This window comes from Anopheles marshallii (assembly GCF_943734725.1).
Source record: "Anopheles marshallii chromosome X unlocalized genomic scaffold, idAnoMarsDA_429_01 X_unloc_94, whole genome shotgun sequence".
Lineage (NCBI taxonomy): Eukaryota > Metazoa > Arthropoda > Insecta > Diptera > Culicidae > Anopheles > Anopheles marshallii.
This window is the reverse complement of record NW_026525947.1, coordinates 12,501-20,000: the sequence shown is the minus strand read 5'-3', so window position 1 is coordinate 20,000 and position 7,500 is coordinate 12,501.

Sequence of the window (7,500 nt, the reverse complement as noted above, 5' to 3'; positions counted from 1 at the left end):
ACGATCGAAGGAATGAATTCCGATCTCAGCATCGTTGGCTATGATCGGACAATTTACGGGCTTGCAATCCTCTACTTTCCAAGACCACAGTAGCGGTCTTCAACGTGCGTTCAACTTTCCAACACTTGTGAGCTATTCCAATCTATGCGTCCAACTGGTGAACATTATGTTGTGAAGGCGAGCTCCACTGTACTTACCACCGGGTATGGTGTTCGTACAACCATCAGTAAACATGTGAACCAACGACGATCGAAGGAATAAATTCCGTTCTCAGCATCGTTGGCTATAATCGGGCAATTTACGGGCTTGCAATCCTCTCCTTTCCACGACTACCGGAGCAGTCTGGAATGTGTGTTTCCAGCAATCCAACACTATGTGAGCTATTCCAATCTATGCGTCCAACTGGTGAACATTATGTTGTGAAGGCGAGCTCCACTGTACTTACCACCGGGTATGGTGTTCGTACAACCATCAGTAAACATGTGAACCAACGACGATCGAAGGAATAAATTCCGTTCTCAGCATCGCTGGCTATGATCGGGCAATTTACGGGCTTGCAATCCTCCTATGCACCTGGCAATGTATGGTAGTGTTTCCTGCTGCTTTCCTGATTTGGATGTGTACCATGGCCTTTATCAGGCACTCTCTACTAGCTCCGGAATCGAACCCTGATTCCCGCTTCCCGTCACAACCATGGTAGTCCTCTACACTACCATCAATAGTTGATGGGGCACAGTCAAGTGAAAGATCGGTACCAGACTTCAACTCAATCGGCCGATTGGTTTAACTAATAAGTGCACCGGTCCTACCACCTTCAGAAGCAGCATTCCCGGCCTGTTGCATGTATTAGCTCTGGTTTTCATCAATCTTCCCCTGCTGTGTTATACTGAGCTTATGCGGTTTCTCGATTGTCGTGCAAAGTGTGTTATCACACATACCCAATATGCTCAACTCTCATGTTCGTTTGACGCACCAAACTTTATTAGTGATGCACCACACAACAGGTTTTAATATACGCGATCGTGTGTGTTTCAGTGTGAACTTGGTGCGCCAAGTCCATTTGTGATGCATCACTTAGCTAACCATCTTTCGGGACTGTTTAGGGTATGTGCTCCTCCACATCTATGCTTACTCGTACACATTCTCTGTCAATAGGTTTAAGATCGGGCATTCTACCATATCATTGCCTTAATGCTTTCAAATCAAGGCTACCAGGGTAGCCTAATTGCGTTCGAAACTCAACTTGTGAGCTGTCGGCCCTAGAAGTTTTTTAGGCTGCTAGGACCTCTCTCTATATTTTGCCTTTGGACTTCTCGAAGCTCAACTTGTGAGCAGTTCCATGCACCACTACCCGTATCTCTTAGCTTAGTTCTAGCCATGTGCGTTCAAAGCTCAACGTTAAGCTGTGTCCTGCACCACAATCGTTATATAATAAGCTTATCTCTAAGCTTTTTTGCGTTCAATGCTCAACGTTAAGCTATCCCTTCGCTTAGAACCTCGCTCTACATTTTGCCTTTGGACTTCTCGAAGCTCAACTTGTGAGCAGTTCCATGCACCACTATAGGTATCTCTTAGCTTAGTTCTAGCCATGTGCGTTCAAAGCTCAACGTTAAGCTGTGTTCTGCACCACAATCCTTATATAATAAGCTTATCTCTAAGCTTTTTTGCGTTCAATGCTCAACGTTAAGCTATCCCTTCGCTTAGAACCTCGCTCTACATTTTGCCTTTGGACTTCTCGAAGCTCAACTTGTGAGCAGTTCCATGCACCACTATAGGTATCTCTTAGCTTAGTTCTAGCCATGTGCGTTCAAAGCTCAACGTTAAGCTGTGTTCTGCACCACAATCCTTATATAATAAGCTTATCTCTAAGCTTTTTTGCGTTCAATGCTCAACGTTAAGCTATCCCTTCGCTTAGAACCTCGCTCTATATTCAACTTTCAGATACCTCAAAGTTCAACTTATGTGGTCTGCTATCGAGCTTGAAGGGCTTCGTTCTCTGACAGAGGGGGGTTTTTGGGCCAAATTATGCAATATTAGTTTAACCTCCGTCGCAGAACCACATTTGACCAGGTCGAGAAAAAAATTTTTTCGTGACGACCTGGTCCCCCATAGTAGGGAATGAACATGACATCTTAACCATATTTGACCATTTTCAAATTTCTCGTCGCGGAATGATGACTTTACTAGTAAAATTTGTTCCGGGTAGGGACCTCCCATACAAAATTTTCATCGCTCCAAAAGTGATTTCGTTTCACTTTTCAACATTTACAAGGTCCATAAATCATGTTTTGAGACGATATGGAAAAAAAAATTTTTTGCCCGTCTCGACCAACTCGACCGATGGTGACCACAGTAGGGTGCTCCATACAAATTTTCCTTATGTGGAATTTTCAGTGTAAAATAAGGTTTCTCCAATCGATCGCGGGTTTCACTTTTCATCATTTGCTAGGTCTAACTATGATGTTTTGAGTGGTCCCGCAAAAATTTTTTCTCTTGGCCAGTCGACCCTTTCGTCCATGTCGGTGTGTTCTGCAGTAGGGTGCTCCATACAAATTTTGCTTATGTGGAATTTTTCAGTGTAAAATAAGGTTTCTCCAATCGATCGCGGGTTTCACTTTTCATCATTTGCTAGGTCTAACTATGATGTTTTGAGTGGTCCCGCAAAAATTTTTTCTTGGACCGGGCCTTCCTTCCCGGCCCTGTCGGTGTGCTCTGCAGTAGGGTGCTCCATACAAATTTTCCTTATGTGGAATTTTTCAGTGTAAAATAAGGTTTCTCCAATCGATCGCGGGTTTCACTTTTCATCATTTGCTAGGTCTAACTATGATGTTTTGAGTGGTCCCGCAAAAATTTTTTCTTGGACCGGGCCTTCCTTCCCGGCCCTGTCGGTGTGTTCTGCAGTAGGGTGCTCCATACAAATTTTCCTTATGTGGAATTTTTCAGTGTAAAATAAGGTTTCTCCAATCGATCGCGGGTTTCACTTTTCATCATTTGCTAGGTCTAACTATGATGTTTTGAGTGGTCCCGCAAAAATTTTTTCTTGGACCGGGCCTTCCTTCCCGGCCCTGTCGGTGTGTTCTGCAGTAGGGTGCTCCATACAAATTTTCCTTATGTGGAATTTTTCAGTGTAAAATAAGGTTTCTCCAATCGATCGCGGGTTTCACTTTTCATCATTTGCTAGGTCTAACTATGATGTTTTGAGTGGTCCCGCAAAAATTTTTTCTTGGACCGGGCCTTCCTTCCCGGCCCTGTCGGTGTGCTCTGCAGTAGGGTGCTCCATACAAATTTTCCTTATGTGGAATTTTTCAGTGTAAAATAAGGTTTCTCCAATCGATCGCGGGTTTCACTTTTCATCATTTGCTAGGTCTAACTATGATGTTTTGAGTGGTCCCGCAAAAATTTTTTCTTGGACCGGGCCTTCCTTCCCGGCCCTGTCGGTGTGCTCTGCAGTAGGGTGCTCCATACAAATTTTCCTTATGTGGAATTTTTCAGTGTAAAATAAGGTTTCTCCAATCGATCGCGGGTTTCACTTTTCATCATTTGCTAGGTCTAACTATGATGTTTTGAGTGGTCCCGCAAAAATTTTTTCTTGGACCGGGCCTTCCTTCCCGGCCCTGTCGGTGTGCTCTGCAGTAGGGTGCTCCATACAAATTTTCCTTATGTGGAATTTTTCAGTGTAAAATAAGGTTTCTCCAATCGATCGCGGGTTTCACTTTTCATCATTTGCTAGGTCTAACTATGATGTTTTGAGTGGTCCCGCAAAAATTTTTTCTTGGACCGGGCCTTCCTTCCCGGCCCTGTCGGTGTGCTCTGCAGTAGGGTGCTCCATACAAATTTTCCTTATGTGGAATTTTTCAGTGTAAAATAAGGTTTCTCCAATCGATCGCGGGTTTCACTTTTCATCATTTGCTAGGTCTAACTATGATGTTTTGAGTGGTCCCGCAAAAATTTTTTCTTGGACCGGGCCTTCCTTCCCGGCCCTGTCGGTGTGCTCTGCAGTAGGGTGCTCCATACAAATTTTCCTTATGTGGAATTTTTCAGTGTAAAATAAGGTTTCTCCAATCGATCGCGGGTTTCACTTTTCATCATTTGCTAGGTCTAACTATGATGTTTTGAGTGGTCCCGCAAAAATTTTTTCTTGGACCGGGCCTTCCTTCCCGGCCCTGTCGGTGTGCTCTGCAGTAGGGTGCTCCATACAAATTTTCCTTATGTGGAATTTTTCAGTGTAAAATAAGGTTTCTCCAATCGATCGCGGGTTTCACTTTTCATCATTTGCTAGGTCTAACTATGATGTTTTGAGTGGTCCCGCAAAAATTTTTTCTCTTGGCCAGTCGACCCTTTCGTCCATGTCGGTGTGTTCTGCAGTAGGGTGCTCCAACCAAGTTTTCCTAATGAAAGTTTTTCGTGGTTTCGTGTGAGTTAAAAACTCCGGAACTTGGCTTATTTTCACCATAATTTCCACATATGGTGACCAACTCAATAAACGTTTTGTGCGTATCCTATGGACAGTTTTTCGCGTTCAACTTGGTGAACTAGGGTTGTTTTCCCGAAGGGTAGAAAAATCTGGACTTAGCCAAATTTTGAAATCTCCAACCAATCTTGGCCTGTTAGATTATCTTGGTTGGGTTGCTATGGGCTGCTACGGCCTACTTGATAGGCAATGTTTCAACTCTTGGAAGCTTTCGTGGTTGTTTAGAACTGTCCATGGCCTTCTTGATAGAAATGGCTTATGGTGGCCATGGACTTAGCAACATTTTGAGATCCAATCTTGGCCTGTTAGAGTATCTTGGTTGGGTTGCTATGGGCTGCTACGGCCTACTTGATAGGCAATGTTTCAACTCTTGGAAGCTTTCGTGGTTGTTTAGAACTGTCCATGGCCTTCTTGATAGAAATGGCTTATGGTGGCCATGGACTTAGCAACATTTTGAGATCCAATCTTGGCCTGTTAGAGTATCTTGGTTGGTTTGCTATGGGCTGGTACGGCCTACTTGATAGGCAATGTTTCAACTCTTGGAAGCTTTCGTGGTTGCTAAGCACTGTCCATGGCCTTCTTGATAGAAATGGCTTATGGTGGCCATGGACTTAGCAACATTTTGAGATCCAATCTTGGCCTGTTAGAGTATCTTGGTTGGTTTGCTATGGGCTGGTACGGCCTACTTGATAGGCAATGTTTCAACTCTTGGAAGCTTTCGTGGTTGCTAAGCACTGTCCATGGCCTTCTTGATAGAAATGGCTTATGGTGGCCATGGACTTAGCAAAATTTTGAATTCTCCAACCAATCTTGGCCTGTTAGAGTATCTTGGTTGGGTTGCTATGGGCTGCTACGGCCTACTTGATAGGCAATGTTTCAACTCTTGGAAGCTTTCGTGGTTGCTAAGCACTGTTCGTGGCCTTCTTGATAGAAATGGCTTATGGTGGCCATGGACTTAGCCAAATTTTGAAGTCTCCAACCAATCTTGGCCTGTTAGAGTATCTTGGTTGGGTTGCTATGGGCTGCTACGGCCTACTTGATAGGCAATGTTTCAACTCTTGGAAGCTTTCGTGGTTGCTAAGCACTGTACGTGGCCTTCTTGATAGAAATGGCTTATGGTGGCCATGGACTTAGCCAAATTTTGAATTCTCCAACCAATCTTGGCCTGTTAGAGTATCTTGGTTGGGTTGCTATGGGCTGCTACGGCCTACTTGATAGGCAATGTTTCAACTCTTGGAAGCTTTCGTGGTTGCTAAGCACTGTCCATGGCCTTCTTGATAGAAATGGCTTATGGTGGCCATGGACTTAGCAAAATTTTGAATTCTCCAAACAATCTTGGCCTGTTAGAGTATCTTGGTTGGGTTGCTATGGGCTGCTACGGCCTACTTGATAGGCAATGTTTCAACTCTTGGAAGCTTTCGTGGTTGCTAAGCACTGTTCGTGGCCTTCTTGATAGAAATGGCTTATGGTGGCCATGGACTTAGCCAAATTTTGAATTCTCCAACCAATCTTGGCCTGTTAGAGTATCTTGGTTGGGTTGCTATGGGCTGCTACGGCCTACTTGATAGGCAATGTTTCAACTCTTGGAAGCTTTCGTGGTTGCTAAGCACTGTCCATGGCCTTCTTGATAGAAATGGCTTATGGTGGCCATGGACTTAGCAAAATTTTGAATTCTCCAACCAATCTTGGCCTGTTAGAGTATCTTGGTTGGGTTGCTATGGGCTGCTACGGCCTACTTGATAGGCAATGTTTCAACTCTTGGAAGCTTTCGTGGTTGCTAAGCACTGTTCGTGGCCTTCTTGATAGAAATGGCTTATGGTGGCCATGGACTTAGCAAAATTTTGAATTCTCCAACCAATCTTGGCCTGTTAGAGTATCTTGGTTGGGTTGCTATGGGCTGGTACGGCCTACTTGATAGGCAATGTTTCAACTCTTGGAAGCTTTCGTGGTTGCTAAGCACTGTCCATGGCCTTCTTGATAGAAATGGCTTATGGTGGCCATGGACTTAGCAAAATTTTGAATTCTCCAACCAATCTTGGCCTGTTAGAGTATCTTGGTTGGGTTGCTATGGGCTGCTACGGCCTACTTGATAGGCAATGTTTCAACTCTTGGAAGCTTTCGTGGTTGCTAAGCACTGTTCGTGGCCTTCTTGATAGAAATGGCTTATGGTGGCCATGGACTTAGCCAAATTTTGAATTCTCCAACCAATCTTGGCCTGTTAGAGTATCTTGGTTGGGTTGCTATGGGCTGCTACGGCCTACTTGATAGGCAATGTTTCAACTCTTGGAAGCTTTCGTGGTTGCTAAGCACTGTCCATGGCCTTCTTGATAGAAATGGCTTATGGTGGCCATGGACTTAGCAAAATTTTGAATTCTCCAACCAATCTTGGCCTGTTAGAGTATCTTGGTTGGGTTGCTATGGGCTGCTACGGCCTACTTGATAGGCAATGTTTCAACTCTTGGAAGCTTTCGTGGTTGCTAAGCACTGTTCGTGGCCTTCTTGATAGAAATGGCTTATGGTGGCCATGGACTTAGCAAAATTTTGAATTCTCCAACCAATCTTGGCCTGTTAGAGTATCTTGGTTGGGTTGCTATGGGCTGGTACGGCCTACTTGATAGGCAATGTTTCAACTCTTGGAAGCTTTCGTGGTTGCTAAGCACTGTCCATGGCCTTCTTGATAGAAATGGCTTATGGTGGCCATGGACTTAGCAAAATTTTGAATTCTCCAACCAATCTTGGCCTGTTAGAGTATCTTGGTTGGGTTGCTATGGGCTGCTACGGCCTACTTGATAGGCAATGTTTCAACTCTTGGAAGCTTTCGTGGTTGCTAAGCACTGTTCGTGGCCTTCTTGATAGAAATGGCTTATGGTGGCCATGGACTTAGCAAAATTTTGAATTCTCCAACCAATCTTGGCCTGTTAGAGTATCTTGGTTGGGTTGCTATGGGCTGGTACGGCCTACTTGATAGGCAATGTTTCAACTCTTGGAAGCTTTCGTGGTTGCTAAGCACTGTCCATGGCCTTCTTGAT